The 18,970-nt window shown below is 41.2% G+C and overlaps 1 non-coding gene across 1 annotated transcript; it reads right to left on the bottom strand.

Moving 5' to 3' along the window:
* Positions 1 to 18,519: 18,519 nt before the first annotated feature.
* On the bottom strand, positions 18,520 to 18,650 carry LOC122707258. The gene has a single exon (XR_006344773.1). It is a non-coding gene; the product is annotated as a small nucleolar RNA SNORA69 (small nucleolar RNA).
* Between the last annotated feature and the right edge of the window lie 320 nt (positions 18,651 to 18,970).

Genomic DNA, 18,970 nt, shown 5'->3' with positions numbered 1-18,970 from the left:
CCTCCCTGGACACATGGAGGAAACTTAAGCCCAAAGGAAACAACATTCCTACATGAGGGAGGCAGAACCAGAGACTAAGAGAGTGAGAGTCTTGAAGAGATTATATGAGATCCAGAAACTCATCATGGCTGAAGATGGCTTTGACTTCCCAATAAGATGAACCAAGGTCTCCTTTTCCCTCAAGTTACTTTGAGTTGAATTTCTGTCAATTGCAACTAAAATAAAGCAAACCTCTTTTAGGAAGAAGGAACAAAAATTGTAAAAAAAATAAAAAATAAAGGCCACAATCTTTTTATCACCTTGGGCCAAGAAATAGCATGAAAGTTGTAGTAACAAACAGCATTTTTACAGTGTTTTATAATCTACAAAACACTCTCACATCTCTTGTCAAAGTGGATACTCCCTGAGATTCTGGGAGATGACAAAGTGAATATTATTATTATCCACATTTCACAAATGAGGGATTTGAGTCTTGAACCTGGGACTTCTGTCATAAGTCCTTTCCCAGCCATCTGGACAGCTCTTTAATCACTATCATTCCCAACACTCTCAGAGCTGTTGAGATAAAGACTAACAAATTTACTTTGTAGGTGGAGAAAGCAAAGTGTGTGTGTTGGGAGAAATGGGAGCAGTCAGCCTGTATTGATCACACATGGTGTCCAACAATCAGCAAATAACTCACTTAATGATATTCTTCGATTGAAAAATTTCCAAGTCCATTTATCTGAAAAGCTTTGGAAAATATGAAACATTTGACCCTCAGACTTGAGAAAAAATTCTTTACAGATGTCCTTGGATCTACTTTGCAAAGCCTTCCAAGAATGTTCTAGAATCATTACTTTCAACCAAATTATAGACTGTGTCTTATGGCAGAAACACATCCTATGTACAAGATAACGTCTTAATAACTGAGCCACTGATTATCAAACAGGGGATGGGTCAGTGAGGGAGGAGAGGGCATGGAACCCACAGGAGACAGCAACGTTCCCAACAAATTAATATAGAATTTTTAAGGAGAAGGAGACTTTGTGAATTTCAGCATGGCATGGATATATATGCCACTGGAACTAAAAAATATAATCATTTCGGAGGAAAGGGTGACTCTGAGCCATTGTTGATGCCAATTTTGAAAAATCTCTGCAATTAATACTTTAAAATCCTTAAAGTCTCTAATTAAAGAAACAATATTCTAAAGCAAAGGCAGAAGATATGAAAAAACTAAACAGAGAATAAACGGATGGGTGGGTAATAAGAGACTCTAAACTGGAATGGGACTGAAGGATTTTCTTCAGCCACATATGAAAAGAATGTCAGTCATTCTTTCATGAGGTGGGAGTAGCCATCATATACGCATGTGAGTCCCTGGAGGAGGGCATAGCAACCCACTCCAGTCTTCTCGCCTGGAGAATCCCATGGGCAGAGGAGCCTGGTGGGCAATAGTCTATGGGGTCGCAAAGAGTCAGACATAGCTGAAGTGCCTTAACATGCATGCACATGTGCATATCGGTACGTATACCTTTGCTAAATTTAACGTTAGAGTAAATGTTGCATTCTTTTTCCATTTTTTAACTCCTTTGTTGAATCTTTTAGCTCCAGATTAAATGGAATATTTAATATTTAGATAGATATCTGGGTCTGTGAACTCCAAGGAACCACTACAGTCAGAATTTTGGTGACCAGAGGGGCAGGCCAACTAGACTGCCTCAATTTTCATATGATGCTTTGCTTAAACTTGCCTTTCTTTTGGTGGGTCACATGACCTTGAGATCACATAAAATTATCCAGCAAAGCAATAAGGCCACAAAGGCAAATAAGCAGGAGGAAATAAAAATGCCAACCCACCTGCTAGTGCAAGGTTAATGATGGTACCCCAAAGGGGATAGGAATATGTTTGGGTTTAAAAATTCAGATATCACCAGAGCCATCTATGTTCATTCCAGGCAGCAGTGTCTTATAGACTTATATCCTGTTCTGTCACAGTGATGAATATCCAACCCTTGTTCATGTTGCTAGATGTATATTAATACATATAATAGGATTATTATGTGATATATATATATATATATATATATATATATGTGTGTGTATGTAGGTATGTATTTGTTGTTATTCAGTTGCTAAGTCATGTCTGACTCTTTGTGACCCCATGGACTGTAGCACACCAGGCTCCCCTGTCTCTCAGTATTTCCCGGAGTTCGCTCAAACTCATGTCCATTGAGTCGGTGATGCCATCTAACCATCTCATCCTCTGACACTCACTTCTCCTTTTGCCTTCAATCTTTCCTAGTGTCAGGGTCTTTTCCAATGAGTTGGCTCTTCATATCAGGTGGCCGAAGTTTTGGAGCTTCAGCATCAGTCCTTCCAATGAATATTCAAAGTTGACTTCCTTTGGGATTGACTGTTTTGATCTTCTTGCAGTCCAAGGGACTTTCCCCACCAGATACATCCACAACAGAGTGTCATTTCTGTTTTGGCCAGCTGCTACATTCTTTCTGGAGCTATTAGTAATTGCCCTCCACTCTTCCCCAGTAGCAAACTGGACACCTTCTAACCTGGTGTGCTCACTTCTGGTGTCCTATCTTTTTACACTGTCCATGGGGTTTCTGAGGCAAGAATACTAGAGTGGTTTGCCATTCCTTCTTCCAATGGACCACATTTTGTCAGAACTCTTCACTATGATCCGTCTTGGGTGACCCTGCATAGGAAGGGTTAATAGCTTCATTGAGTTATGCAAGCCTCTTCATCACGATAAGGCTGTGATCTGTGAAGCGGGGAGATATATATATCTTAGATCAGTACAAAGCATAAAATTAAGACTTTAGAGAATTTACATACACAGAATTTTATATTGATGATATTCAAAGTTGTTACAGAGATGTCAATTTTGATTCCTAACAACTGCCTTCATGAATACAATGCCAGAGTTAACTCAGTCAAAAGACTGCATTTCCCAGACATCTTTGCAAAGAGTTATTTCCAAAACTTCTTTGCGAAGAACTGTGGCCATGTGACTAAGTTACAGCCAATGAGTAGTAACTGGAAATGTTGTGTAATTCTTCCAGGAAGTCTCCTTAAAAAACCCAAATCCCTCCTTTTTTTTTCCTTCAAACTGTTGTGATGTGACATAGTATGATGTGATTAGATGATGCTGTCATGTAACATATAAGTAACAAGGTTCAGGTTTCATCTTGGAATAAGAAAATAGAAGCTACAATCTTGGAAGGCACAATAGGCAACTGTAAGTAAGTTGGGTCCCTGAAAAGTTTGTGTGGCTTCACATAATCCTTGGATTGCCCAACCCTAGAACTTCCTTACCTGAGAGAGAAACATCTAATTTTCTTCTGTTTTCTAATATATGCAGCCTAATCTAAAAGCATGTACCTGGATTAAAGGAGAAAGAAGGAACTGAATTTAAAAAGTGAGTTATAGTTTCATTCTTTTGCAAGTGGTTGACCAGTTTTCCCAGCACCACTTGTTAAAGAGGTTGTCTTTTTTCCATTGTATATCCTTGCCTCCTTTGTCAAAGATAAGGTGTCCATAGGTCCGTGGATTTATCTCTGGGCTTTCTATTCTGTTCCATTGGTCTATATTTCTGTCTTTGTGCCAGTACCACACTGTCTTGATGACTGTGGCTTTGTAGTAGAGTCTGAAGTCAGGCAGGTTGATTCCTCCAGTTCCATTCTTCTTTCTCAAGATTACTTTGGCTATTCGAGGTTTTTTGTATTTCCATACAAATTGTGAAATTCTTTGGTCTAGTTCTGTGAAAAATACCGTTGGTAGCTTGATAGGGATTGCATTGAATCTATAGATTGCTTTGGGTAGAATAGCCATTTTGACAATATTGATTCTTCCAATCCATGAACATGGTATGTTTCTCCATCTGTTTGTGTCCTCTTTGATTTCTTTCATCAGTGTTTTATAGTTTTCTATGTATAGGTCTTTTGTTTCTTTAGGTAGATATACTCCTAAGTATTTTATTCTTTTTGTTGCAATGGTGAATGGTATTGTTTCCTTAATTTCTCTTTCTGTTTTCTCATTGTTAGTATATAGGAATGCAAGGGATTTCTGTGTGTTAATTTTATATCCTGCAACTTTACTATATTCGTTGATTAGTTCTAGTAATTTTCTGGTAGAGTCTTTAGGGTTTTCTATATAGAGAATCATGTCATCTGCAAACAGTGAGAGTTTCACTTCTTCTTTTCCTATCTGGATTCCTTTTACTTCTTTTTCTGCTCTGATTGCTGTGGCCAAAACTTCCAACACTATGTTGAACAGTAGTGGTGAGAGTGGACACCCTTGTCTTGTTCCTGATTTCAGGGGAAATGCTTTCAATTTTTCACCATTGAGGGTGATGCTTGCTGTGGGTTTGTCATATATAGCTTTTATTATGTTGAGGTATGTTCCTTCTATTCCTGCTTTTTGGAGAGTTTTAATCATAAATGAGTGTTGAATTTTGTCAAAGGCTTTCTCTGCATCTATTGAGATAATCATATGGTTTTTATCTTTCAATTTGTTAATGTGGTGTATTACATTGATTGATTTGCGGATATTGAAGAATCCTTGCATTCCTGGGATAAAGCCCACTTGGTCGTGGTGTATGATTTTTTTAATATGTTGTTGGATTCTGTTTGCTAGAATTTTGTTAAGGATTTTTGCATCTATGTTCATCAGTGATATTGGCCTGTAGTTAGACATTTCTCCAAAGAAGACATACAGATGGCTAACAAACACATGAAAAGGTGCTCAACATCACTCATTATTAGAGAAATGCAAATCAAAACCACAATGAGGTACCATTACACACCAGTCAGGATGGCTGCTATCCAAAAGTCTACAAGCAATAAATGCTGGAGAGGCTGTGGAGAAAAGGGAACCCTCTTACACTGTTGGTGGGAATGCAAACTAGTACAGCCACTATGGAAAACAGTGTGGAGATTCCTTAAAAAACTGGAAATAGAACTGCCATATGACCCAGCAATACCACTTCTGGGCATACACACTGAGGAAACCAGATCTGAAAGAGACACATGCACCCCAATGTTCATCGCAGCACTGTTTATAATAGCCAGGACATGGAAGCAACCTAGATGCCCATCGGCAGATGAATGGATAAGGAAGCTGTGGTACATATACACCATGGAATTTTACTCAGCCGTCAAAAAGAATTCATTTGAACTAGTCCTAATGAGATGGATGAAACTGGAGCCCCTTATACAGAGTGAAGTAAGCCAGAAAGATAAAGAACATTACAGCATACTAACACATATATATGGAATTTAGAAAGATGGTAACGATAACCCTATATGCAAAACAGAAAAAGAGACACAGAAATACAGAACAGACTTTTGAACTCTGTGGGAGAAGGTGAGGGTGGGATGTTTCAAAAGAACAGCATGTATACTATCTATGGTGAAACAGATCACCAGCCCAGGTGGGATGCATGAGACAAGTGCTTGGGCCTGGTGCACTGGGAAGACCCAGAGGAACCGGGTGGAGAGGGAGATGGGAGGGGGGATCGGGATGGGGAATAAGTGTAAATCTATGGCTGATTCATATCAATGTATGACAAAACCCACTGAAATGTTGTGAAGTAATTAGCCTCCAACTAATAAAAAAATTTAAAAAAAAAAAAAAAAAAGAGTCAAAAGAAATAAAAAATCACTGGTATTGGAAAAAAAAAAAAAAAGTGAGTTATAGTTGGGTGAAAATATTTTGTTCCTTCTCACTTTTTCCTGCATCTAAAGACAACCATAAATGTCAAATGAGGGCCAGAGCCTAGAAGAAATTTCCAGAGGCCTTTGTCTTCAAATATCTAGGAATTTCAATGGGAGCTAAAACATGCTTCATCTTCATAAGGTTAATAAACTTTCTTCATCTTCACGGCATAAGCAAAAGCAAAAGACATCACAGAGACACCTCAAATTGCCAGCTGGTAATCACTCTTAGTTAGAGCAATAGAGATTTCACGTTTCATTTTGATATCACAATTATTGCAAAACTACAGTAATCACGAATGCAGATACAAAGCTACAGTAATCACAAGTGCAAGATACAAAGACGAATCAGTCGATTTCAGCTTGGCTTCAGTTTTCTCTCATCAGCAGGTGCTAAACTAGAAGAGTTCTGATTTTATCAAGACTCGACCTGAATTCACGGAGAAGCTACTGATGTTTGATCTGTCACCCCTCTCAACTCCCATGACTATGTCTTGGTCAAAGAGGCCTGGCTTTTCTCCTCTCTTAGATCCTCCCCATCCTCTCCTGACCCAGAATGAACAATTAGGAGCCCAATGATCACTATGGCTCATGCTGAGAGGACTAGCTGTTATGGTCTGGCCTCTGAGCAACTCATCCTGGCCAATGGCTTCCGTGTCAGACCACCCTCCTCAGTCCAGGCCGGCCAGTGGAACAGAGCACGGTGTTCCTGACATCCCTCTGCCTCTGTACCTGGCACCACCTTTGCAGATATTACAGCAATCCCATTTTCCAGATTAAAGACACTGAGACCCAAATTTGTACAACCAGGAGTTGGCAGAAGTGGTGTTTAGACTCAGTTAAGTTAGACTTGAAGTCAGCGTCCCCACATCCAGATTTCTCTGAACTGAGGAACTCCAAAAAAATTTTAAAATGCCACATCCACCCCACCCAGTCCTTTGCCCATTATTATGGCCACTTGTGTGTAACCCCACGGTCTGACCATCACATACCTTGGATAAGACCAGAGGTGAAGTCCCCTGGCCAGAGTTTCTGTTATGATGTGATGTGAGATTCTCCGCAGAGACCAGAGGAGGGCTTAGCTGCTAGGCATCAAATGTGAAGGCAAGAATGAAGAAGCATAGGACTACCACAGAGATGATCTTGTGGGGAAGATGTGTTTTCATCTCAGTCAACCAGTCGGTCCATGAAGTGGCTCAGGAGACCTCCAAAGAAGGAAGAAAACCATCCTAGAGATGAGGCAGAGTCTTTGGGAAGCTGGGAGTGTGTGAACTGGTGAGTTTGCCTTATTGCTTTTAAGGATTTTCTCTTGGTTTTAGCTCATGTGATCCTGTATTCTGGCATGTCTAGTAACCATTGAACTCATGTGTGTTGTTAATAAAACTTGTATGACTCCAGGTGATGTTATTTTGCTCCATAGACAATTTAATCCCTTCCTCACTTAGGCATATAGTTGATCATTGCAATCTAATCACAAATGATGCCATTACAAGGCTGTGTTGCTATCAGTGCAAGGCTCAATCTACTGGGTTGGCCCAAAAGTTGGTTCAGGTTTTTCATAGCATTTATAGAAAAACCCAAATGAACCTTTGGGCCAACCCAATACTTCCTGTTTGCCTTTATTTAAGGTGCAGTCTTCCACAATTTTCACCTAAAAGCTTGGTGCATTCATTGTATCACCTTCCCATACTAAGTTCTGACTGTAAACTTCATCTCCTGACACTATGAAGACTCTTGAAAATGAAAACTCTGCCACTTTTTTTCCCCCAGAGGACTCTCACATAGGTTTTTTGCCTCCTAGTCCATGCAGCCTCAGAATCCAACTGAGGGGGAACCAGCTGCAAGCGTGAGGCCTCCCAAGTGTCTTCTACAAGCTCCACTGGTTTCCCTTCTCCCCAGGACCAGCCTCCACGAACACAAATCTTGGAAATTCAATCTCTTGCCTGTACCCAAGAGGCTACAGAAGTCAGTTCACTTTTCCATTGTCTGAGTCACCCTCATCCTCTTTGTCTCAGCAGTTTTTTTGCTGCCTTCAAAGGGATGGTTTCTATATTTTATCCAGGCTTTTGTTGTTGTTTTTTTTTCAATTGTTCTCTACAGGATCAAACTTTGCTACCAGCTACTCCTGGCAGTCTCTCAATGTAACCTTTTTAAACTCACCGGTCCTATGAATCTAAGTATTCTTGTGCTTCACATCTCCAAATGTCCCCTACTAGACAATGGACGTGAACTTGGGCAAACTTCAGGAGATAGTAAGGGACAGGGAGGCCTGGGGTGCTGCAGTCCATGGGGTCGCAAAGAGTCGGACATGACTGGGAGACTGAGTAACAGCAACAGTCATTAGAGTGAAATTCAAATTACAAGCTACTTTCTGCTGCCTGTCTGCCTGCTACTTCCCCAGACTACCTTGCATTCCCTGAGTGTCCCATGCCCACCACACTGCAGCCAAGAAGCAGATTTTGTCCTCACACCAGGCCTTGACATACATGCTGTCTCCTACCTGGGATGTGCTGCTTGAAAAGCCTTCCGAGAAGGCTTGATAGTAGTGATCCTCAATCTGATGTCTGGGTTTAAGGGGTATGGGGAGGTGAGAAGGGATACCCCTTGACTCCCCAGGACTCCTCAGGCAATTATTAGGTGTACAAACTCAGAAAAAGTGTTACTCTCTCTAAGCCTCAATGCCCTCGTCCATAAAATGGGAAAAGCATTCAAAGCTCTTTGTGAGCACTAAATTAGGAGCTGCATTTTTATTTTTTCAATTGGAAGATAATTGCTTTACAATATTGTGTTAATTTCTGCCATACATCAACAGGAATCAGCCATCGGTATACATATGTCCCCTCCCTCTTGAACCTCCATCTCACCTCCCACCACATTCCATCCCTAGGTTGTCACTGAGTAATGGGTCTGAGCTCCCTGCATCATGCAATAAACTCCCACTGGTGATCTATTTTATATATGATAATGTACATGTTTCAATGTTACTATTTCAATTTGTCCCTCCCTCTCCTCCCCCACTGTGCCCACAGTCTACATGTGTCCACATAGAGAACATATGTCTGCATCTCCATTGCTATGCTATGGTATGCAAAGTCACTTTAGTCGTGTCCGACTCTGTGCAACCCCACAGATGGCAGCCCACCAGGCCCCCCCGCCCCTGGGATTCTCCAGGCAAGAACACTAGAGTGGGTTGCCATTTCCTTCTCCAATGCAAGAAAGTGAAAAGTGAAAGTGAAGTTGCTCAGTCGTGTCGGACTCTTAACGACCCCATGGACCACAGCCCACCAGGCTCCGCCATCCTCCATTGCTGTCCTGCAAATAGGTTCATCAGTACCATCTTTCTAGTTTCCATATACATGCACTAATATATGATATTTGTTTTTCTCTTGCTGACTTATTTCACTCTGTATAATAGGCTATAGGTTCACCCACCTCATTAGAACTAAGGAGTTGCATTTTTAAATGGCTGCCTTTACATGACTATGGTCTTCCCTCTTTATTCCAAAGCACATCAACCAAGAAGGAACATTTCCATCAGTAAGACTGTCTTGAGTTTCTATGGCAATGGTCCATTTCCCTTTTCTCAGCAGTCTGGCCTCAGCCATCAGATATGTTTGGAGACACTGTAATGACATACAAACATTCCCATCTTAACAAGAACCATGCCCCCACTTAAAGCCAAGAAGATGCTCTTGTTACAAGTCATTATTTCTTGGAGAAACAAGAAAAAAATCCTTAGGAGCAAGCATGTCTCATACTTTTAAAATATCCTAACCCTTGACTAACTGCAATATGTCTGTAATTGCTTTTTTCTCCTCAGGTTTTATGTCCATTTTGTGGTTCTATTGTTTGAACATCACTGCAAATGAAATTGTGCCAGTAAAAAACATAGCATCTTTGGATCCTTTTAGTCTAGCTGTGAACTTTAGACTTAATCCTTTAGGGCACTCTTGTCTGGTAAGGTTTAATTTATATTAAATTTTCTAAAAGGAAAGGCAGGATAGTCAAAGCAAGATAGTGAGACAGACAAGAGTCTGTCTCTCATAAATTAATAAGCATCGCCACCCGCCTTTCTTGACCCTTTAAACTCTGTGAAATTAATATAAGTAGACAACTAAGGCCCACTTGCCCCCCTCCAGAGCCTTGCAAGTTCACTTAAGCAATCCAAGTTTCCTTAAAGTTTTATAAGCCAGCTTTTAGAGCAAGTCCTTTGTACTTATTACTGGTGATAGCGAGCATCACGGCAGCCAATGAACCTTACTGACTTACGACCCCAGTATGGTCGAGCACTGTTATCAAGGGAAATATCAGAATCAATGCTTGTATATTACACTGAGGTCCTGACTTCTGCAAAAGCCCCCTATAGACCCTTCAGAATATGTCAGTGAAATAAACAGCTAATACTGCAAGACAGTCTACCGACAATGGTCAGAAAAGGCTGTTTATTTAACCACTTTTCAACCACCTTAACTCTTCTAGAAAGTGTATGTTTCCAAAAGAAAGAAGAAACAAATTTTCATGCCCCCAATTCTTTTGCAACGGAACCACATCTATGCCCATTTTTTTCAGGTGACAACATGTGTGGTCTTGCCATCGAGAGCAAGGAATGCCATGCCATCTTCTTCCTTGATTAACGAGCTTGCATTATCACACGGCTCTGGCGAAAGGAGTGAAGGTCCCACGCCTTTTCTCTAGCAGCACCCTGCCACGTGAGCTTTCATTTGCAGCCAACATTTGCAGGAGGAAAGCTAGGCTCACCACCACCTTTTGCTTACTGAAATTGCTCATGTCACTGCTTCAATAATAACTTCTTCTACATGTATATTCTCTAACTCTATGCATAGAAGTTTTATGTAACTTTAAAAAAAAAATCCCTTTCAGTCATGCTTAGGTTTTTTTATTACTTAGATATTCTGTCAGGCATAAGAGAATAATCTATAATTATTGTGATTTTCAGAGCATAAGTTTTTAGAGCTTTTTTTTCCCATTGTAGTTGGTCAAAGGACTAAAAAAATCTTACTGGAATATCAAAAATGAATACGTAAGATACTTCTTATGTGAAGAATACACCCTTTCCTTTCTGGGTGATAAGAGACTAAACCTAAAGATTTCTGAAGTCCTCCTGATGCTGAGATTTGTCTCTTCTATTATTTGACCTTTTCTCTTCCCTCCAATCACAGTGCACTGAGCCATTCAAATGTCCCTATCTGCAGAGCGATGGTTCTTAAGGCTGGAAGTCTTAACAACAACACTTGTAACCTTCAAGCCCTGGCACTGCCCTTGATGTGAGCTAACCTGCCCAGAATTCAGTCCAGAAGTCAGAATTGCCCAGGGGTGCTCAGCAAAAGATCAAAAGGTCTCGCCTCCCCCTCTGCGAGTCCAATCATCTTGCTTTTGGCAAAAAGTAATTCATATACATTTAACCTTTTATTGGGGGGCAGGCACTATTTCATGTTCCTCAGAGGAACATGTTTGAACCAATTCAACAGCTGACTTACCTCAGGCCTTTTCTAAAGAGACGGTGTCAGTGATCACACCTGGGAGTGGGGTGTGGGCCAAGCTCAGGGGGAGGAGAGAGTCTGCCAACAGGGCTGAAAAAGGCAGGCATCCTGCTCAGAGCGCCCCCAGTGTCACAGCAGAACTAGGTGATTTCGTCTGGGCAGCTCCAAGGGTCAAGGCTCTAAAGGCAGATTTGCCGAGCCCCTGGGTGAGAAGTTGGGCAGAGCTAGGAGAGACAGAGAGCAAGACCAAGGGCAAAATAGGGGCTCCTATGCAATCACACCCGAAGACCCAGAAACGATTCTTCCTGGCATCCAAGCCCAAGTTCCAGGGGTGGAGTGGGTGAAGGTGAACTATTGGCTCAGTTGAGCCGGAAGTGCCTTCCCAATATAATGCATTTACTAAAAAGATACTTTTCCTCATGGAAGGGACTTTGCAGGAAACGAAGCATCCTAGCACATTATCACTGAGGCAGCTGTACCTCTACAAAGAAGGCCTAAGGTCAGTAGGTAGAGTCAAGGTCATGTTAACCCACACCATCAGTGAGCCTTGGACTCTCCAAGACATTGACAATAAACGTTGACAGTGCCTTGGGATGACTTGGCGGGGGAGGGGTGCTTTTGCAAAATGTTAGGGCCAGGGGCATTCCCCTAATCAGGTAAAACAGGGTCTTTAGGGGTACTTTTGTTCCACTAGCTGACTCATTAGAAAAGACCCTGATGCTGGGAAAGATTGAGGGCAAAAGGAAAAGAGGGCAGCAAAGGGTGAGATGGTTAGATAGCATCACCGACTCAATGGACGAGCAAACTCCAGGAGATAGTGAATGACAGGGGAGCCTGGCCTGCTGCAGTCCATGGGGTCACAAAGAGTCAGACATGACTTAGCAATTAAACAACAAGGTGATTTTAATGTACAACCATAGGTGAGAGCCACTGGCTTAATACAAACCTGACTTAAAAGAAAGATAAGGAAAGGAGATTTCAGGTTAATTTCATTAGAATCCCATGAAGCCCACCAGCACCAGTGCCACCACAGTTCATGCCTAAAACCTTCTGAATCAACCAACATCCAGCCTGCCTGCTGCTCACCAGGAAAAAAAAAAAAAAAAGATGCATCTATAAAATTAAATCAACTCTGAACACTCACAATTACTTCATCTTTCATCTCAGGGGCACCTCCTGAGAATGGGTCTTGATTCACATCATCTTCAAAATAATTTGAATCAAATCATCCTCTCTTTAATTTTTTAAATGCCCTTGGGGAGGTATAACCGCTCCCTACTCCACCCCTAAATACAAATCAAAATCAAAGAAGATCAAGTCCCTTGTCATAGAGGGAATTTTGTCCCCTTTCCCCTACCCCCGCCTTTATCCGTGGAGCCTCCACCCAGCCTGTTAAATTTCAATTCCCTGGATGACCCATTCATCTGCCCTCCCCCTTCTCCCCAAGTGACAGATTCCTACTTATCCTTCAACAAAAACAATAGCCAGGATCGTAGAGACAGATCACATCTTTGTTGGTGATTTGCTTTGCGCATCACAGTGCATTAAGCATTTTGTTTGCAGGCACATCTCATTTAAAGCTCACAACACCACTACGATGCTATGATGCTCATTGACAAATGTGGGCATGGCCAAGGTCACAAAGCTAAGAGGTAGGGGGGCAAGCTTACAGACCCACGCAGCCCACTCCCAGCCAGTTTTCTTGCCCTCATGCTAAATGCTTCTCTGAAAATTTAGCCCAAATGTCACTGTCTTCATTTTTTTACAGTTGTAATAATTGTTAAAACTGTACCAGACACAGGAGAGTTTATCAAAATGAGTATCAAAAGCATGAGTGTATTTGAAAATTTTCACAACAAAAAGCTTTTTAAAGTGTTATGTAAATAATGATATTTTCAGATATTTAAAATCCATTGTTCCTCCATAAAATATTAGCAAATTTTTTAAATGTTACCATTTGTAAAGCCCATCCTTTTCCCTTTAAACAGCCCGGAAAGGGGCCCTTCATTCCTGCAGTATTTCCACATTTCCTACATCGTATCTCAAGTGGCGTTGTCATATTTTGTTGTTGTTGTTTAAACATATGTATTTGCCACAAGATTATGAACCACACATGGGGGCACTCAATTTTATTCATCCTGGTTTATCCCAAAGGCAGCACAGGGTCCAGCAGATAATAAGGTCTCAGTGTCTGCTCAGTGAATGAATGAATTGCCAAACAATTCTTTCTTGAAGAAGAGTCCCTTCACCGTTAAAATCTAAGCAGTCTATTTATCACAAAAGCCCAGTATTTACTCTCGCGTTTTATTCCCCTTTCTCTCCTCTCCATTTGGACAAAATAAAGAAAAATGCCTTTTTCACACAATTCCCCCCACACACTTGCGCTTTTTTCTGCTTGGAAATGACAGCGGAAGCCTGTGGGATCTAGAAGGACATTGATCACTTTCACAACTAGAACCAAGCACTTTCCTTAGAGGAATCTCCCTGCATCGAGCAGAACTTGCTTCACCCTCCAGGACAGGTCCAGGGTCAGCAGAAGGAAGAGCCAGCATCCTACCCATCGGACTTTGATGCCAGTGTTGGGGTTGGAGGAGCAAACTTAGTCTTCTACCCAAGAAAAGTCTGTGGTCTGCCTGCCTCTATTTCCCTACTAAATTTAAGGAGGAATGCAGAAAATTTTTTGAAGCCAGTCCAGAACAGAACACGGACTTAACTCCAGGGCTACTCAAACCTGGGTTTCCAGGGGAGAGGTTACCAGCAATCTCTCTGTCCTTCCTTCCTTCTTAGAGCCCCAAACACTTGAACTGAACTCTCAAAATGCAAAGAAAAGGAAATTGTGAGTGCAGACATCCTAAAAGAAGTATACTCTTGCTTCAGATGTGCCTTCAAATGGGAAATGATTCACAAATCAGGAGAGGCCATTGGGAAGAGTTTGGGCAGAGCATCATTTTCAAGCTCTGACATCATCAATCCTATCTGAGAGCTTTTTTATTCTTGACAAAATCCTGTCTGCTCCCAAGACTACACCTAGAAAGAGTGGGGTCACCAGCCTCCTTTGACAGGCGGCAGAATCAAGCTTTAAGGACCAAGACCCAAGTGCTGGGCCCGGGCCCTCCATCCACCCTCACTGGCTGTTGGCTAGAGGCACACTCCATAGATGGGGAGAGGACCCACATGTGCAGTTTCTCAGCCGTGTCCGACTCTTCACAACCCCATGGGCTGTAGCACACCGGGCTCCTCTGTACTCAGGACTGTCCAGGCACGAATACTGCTGTGGGTTGCCATTCCCTTCTCCAGGGGATCTTCCCAAGCCAGGGATCAAGCCCGAGTCTACTGCATCTCCTGCATTGGAAGGAGGATTCTTCACCACTGTGCTACCTGGGAAGCCCCAAAGAACCTACAGACCCATCAGAAGTCACATTCACGAGGCCAAGAGCAGGGCCTTTGTGGTCAAGTGGACTTTGACTCAAATCCCAGCTGCTTCTTTACAACAAAGTCTCAGTTTCTGCACATGGGTCTCTTATATATGATTCACAGGAAGAAGATCAACTGGAATTGGAAAATTTATGTAATTGTATGCCTAAATATAGTTTTTAGTTACCTTATTGAATAAAGGCCATTAACGCCAAAAGTAATCCTGAAAATATACATTAGTTTTCATCAATGAATCTTGAAAAAATTCTGGTAGTTCACAGAACATTGTTTTTAGAAGAATAGCATTGCCGTTTAATACAACTCCTGCTTGTTGAAATTTAGAACACTCTAAAATTTTCAAACCCTGTTTCTAACACCTTCAGTAGAAATGTGTATAAAACAAGAGAAACCTAGGAGCACTGTGTGTTGTTACAGCCTGATCATTTCTATTTATCCCTTTATTTGACACCCTTGGGGTTTTAACAACCTAGCAGATAACAATTCGTCAAAGTGAGATCTGGAAGGGGTGAGAGATACGTCTTGCTACTGGAAAGTGGAGAAGGGTTATCACTCGTATGGACATCTTCTTAGGCAGAACGTTACCGGAAAGTACATATCTGAAAGTGGAAAATCTGGGAAAGGATTCCCTTAAAACTGTCCGTATATGTGAACTTCCCAGAGAACTTTCAACTACCAGGAGTACTGCTGAAGACACCATGTGCTTTTATAAATCTTATACTTACCATTAACTCTGTTTTGAATAAATTTCTCCTACTCATATATTGGATTGGCAAAAAAAAAAAAATTATTGTTCTGTTTTTTTCATAAAATGGTACAGAAAAACCCAAACAAACTTTTTGACCACCCTGATACTTCATAAATTCATACCCATCTTTGGGGAAAAAAGTAAAAGTGGAAGTGTTAGTCACTCAGTCATATCCAGCTCTTTGAGAGCCCAAGGGCTGTAGCCTGCCAGGCTCCTCTGTCCATGGGATTTCTCCAGGCAAGAATACTGGAGTGGGTTGCCATGCCTTTCTCTGGGTTATCTTCCCAGCTCAGGAATCGAACCCAGGTCTCCTTCATTGCCAGCAGATTCTTCACCATCTGAGCCACCAGTGAAGCCATCTTTGGGGTCACAGTTCAAATATTCCTCAGCAATGGCCACAGTTAGTTGCTTTCCTTTTACTGCACTTTTCACCTACCTCCACTTTAGTGCATCAGTCAGTTCAGTTCAGTTCAGTCGCTCAGCCGTGTCCAGCTCTTTGCAACCCCATGGATTGCAGCACACCAGGCCTCCCTGTCTGTCACCAACTCCCAGAGTTTATGCAAACTCATGTCCACTGAGTTGGTGATGCCATCCAACCATTTCATCCTCTGTCATCACCTTCTCCTCCTGCCTTCAATCTTTCCCAGCATCAGGGTCTTTTCCAATGAGTCAGTTCTTCCCATCAGGTGGCCAAAGTATTGGAGCTTCAGCTTCAGCATCAGTCCTTCCAATGAACACCCAGGACTGATGTCCTTTAGGATGGACTGGTTGATCTCCTTGCAGTCCAAGGGACTTTAGCACTTACCTCATGATAATGTAGCTGCGTGTCTCCATGTCTGTCTCCTCCGTTAAAAGTGAATTCCCAAGGGTGGGGTGCCTGCCACACACAGTGTCTGGAATACAGCAGATGATCAACGAGGTCAAAGGCTGTGACGTGGATTCAGACACTGCTGCAGAAACCTTGGCTAAAGTCATGGTCATTTGGACAACAGTGGGGGTGGAGGTGATAACAAATAGCAGGATTTGCTCACTGGCCCTGTGTAATTTGAAGAAGAAATAAGAGCTAATGATAACTCCAAGATCTCTTGCCCAACAACTAGGTGGATAGTGGTACAATTTCTTGCTGCAGAGAAGACTAGAGTGGGGAAGATTTAGCATGTTGAATAGGTCATGGTTATATTAGTCTGGGGGGTTTCCCTGGTGGCTCAGATCAAAGAATCTGCCTGCAATGCAGGAGCCCTGGATTCAGTCCCTGGGTCAGGAAGATCACCTGGAGAAGGGAATGGCTACCCACTCTAGTATTCTTGCCTGGAGAATTCCCTGGACAGAGGAGCCTGGTGGGCTACAGTACATAGAGTCAGAAAGAGTCAAATACAACTGAGCAATTAACACCTTCACTTCACTTATGTAAGTGCGGAGGACAGGGATGAAGATCAAGGCTGTGAATATGATGTTAAGATCCAAAAGCATATAGAAGGTATTCAAAGCCAGAGAACTGGATAATATCACTGGAGAAAAAAACTGTGCAGTGGAAGGAGATGAGAAACAGGGCTGGGAAATTCCAGTCTGTTGAAAGAGGGCGTTGCCAAGAACGACACACTCAGGTACGTAAGGCATTCACTAAATAAAATGCATCACATTTCTCTGAGCTGGAGATACAGAATTTTTGTTTTTTAATGTTTACTCCTTATTTCTTTTCATCGTTATGTTATTTATTTATTAAATTACAATTAACGATGGTTTTCACAATGTTTTTTGCAGAGAAAATAATACTTTCATTCCAGTAAAGTAAATATCATTTTTCTCATTTATTCTCATCGTTTAGGCAGAGAAACATCTTTCTTCATACAAATGTGCCAAACTCATACACAGGAATAGGCAGTCATGTGATTTCTTAACACCACCTGTGAACATTTCATTATCAAATCACCGCTCTGCCTATGACTGCATTCACTCTCTTATTCCCAAAAAGCAACAGAAAATAGTCTTCTGTGGGATTCTACTTATACCGCCTCCTCTTTTAATTTGTTTTTAGGATCTGTTTGTGCACTTCACTTTGAACAGCAAAACCTTGTCAAGGGACTTTTAGTTTTTCGCTTTGGAGACGTCAAGGCTCCCTGATTGATGGATGGTATTTACTCGACAGCAATGTTTATTTAAGTCAGTGACAGATTCTAGTTTTTTCCCCTCAGATTAGGAAATCTTATGGAATCTGGAAAAGCCTTGGGACTTGGCTACAGAAGACTAGGGAAGAAAATAAAACTTATTTTATCAGTCCCCCCAATGGTTAATTCATATTGAGAAGAATCTATCCTTGTCCTCTTTTTGCCAGATTCAGGTTTTAGAGTCTGAATTAGGATTATTTGTTTGAGTTCCTACCACATACCTCTGCCCACCCATCACATGAATAGCATGATCTGAGAAGTTATAAGAATTCCTATGCTGGTATGGGCACCATGTGTTACTTTGCTGATTTCTTCCTTCTGATCTCACCAAGTCTGAAAACAGACATTCGGCAACTAAGGGGTGTGTGTAAAGACTTGAAGTTAAAAATTGAGCAGTCATTGTCTGTCAGTTGGAAAGTGATTAACTTTCCCTTAAAATTATTTTAGATGCCCTAATCATTATTAATGTAGGTCACTTAGCATCCAGATTGTAGTCTCTAAATACCATCTTCCATTAAAAAATAAACCAGGGTCCTAATGCCAAGTCTGGAGCAGGAAATGGACAAAATAAATCTAGAATTTTCTGTATCCGAAAGTTAAAAAAAACACTCAAACACCAATAGAATTCTGTCAAAGGATTCAGAAGCCAGCTTAAGGACCTTCCACTGGCCAAAGGAGATACAATTTGAGAATAAAAGGTGCAATGAATTATAACCTATCAAATGCATTAATATGAGCTCATAGTAAAAATTATTTTTTTAAACTTACTGGCTGTCTTTGGAGGATGTTTCTTCATTAAATAATTGTTTTCAAACTTAGAAAATAAAGGAAAGAATCGGGTATTTATCCAACTTTCCAAATGAATAATATGGAAAGTTAATTTAATAATTGATAAAGGGAAGTACCATTTTACAGAGGTACTCAACCTGCTAAAAAAATTTTTTTTCTTTTTTCCCATCAACTGTTCATGTCAATCTGTCATGATTTTACCCCCATAAATGGCAAAATCAAAAACAATCAACAGATTTTCTTTCAGCAGGATAATGTCAGTACTTCCACAAAAGAAAGCACTGTAATTGCAACCTGCTTAAAAAATTTTTAACAATAAAATTAGAAGGACATGATTTTTCAACTTCTGATGAACTAATAGATCTAAGTAGCAATCATTTGTGGCCTGATAAAATCACAGAAAGGAAGAAAACCAGTCATTCTATAAGCCCTAATGGAAATACACATCACCACTGAAAAAAATACTTTTGAAAAACAAATTTGAATCAAATGAAGCCTCCAGGATTATCAGTTTGGCAGGGGTGTGGGGAGTGGCTACAGTAGAAGATGTTAAACAACACTACAAAAATGTAATCAGCAAAATACAGACTTGAAAGTCTATAGCAGTGCTACTCAACGCAT

This window comes from Cervus elaphus, chromosome 13 (genome assembly GCF_910594005.1).
Source record: "Cervus elaphus chromosome 13, mCerEla1.1, whole genome shotgun sequence".
Lineage (NCBI taxonomy): Eukaryota > Metazoa > Chordata > Mammalia > Artiodactyla > Cervidae > Cervus > Cervus elaphus.
This window is presented reverse-complemented; position numbering and strand designations above follow the sequence as displayed.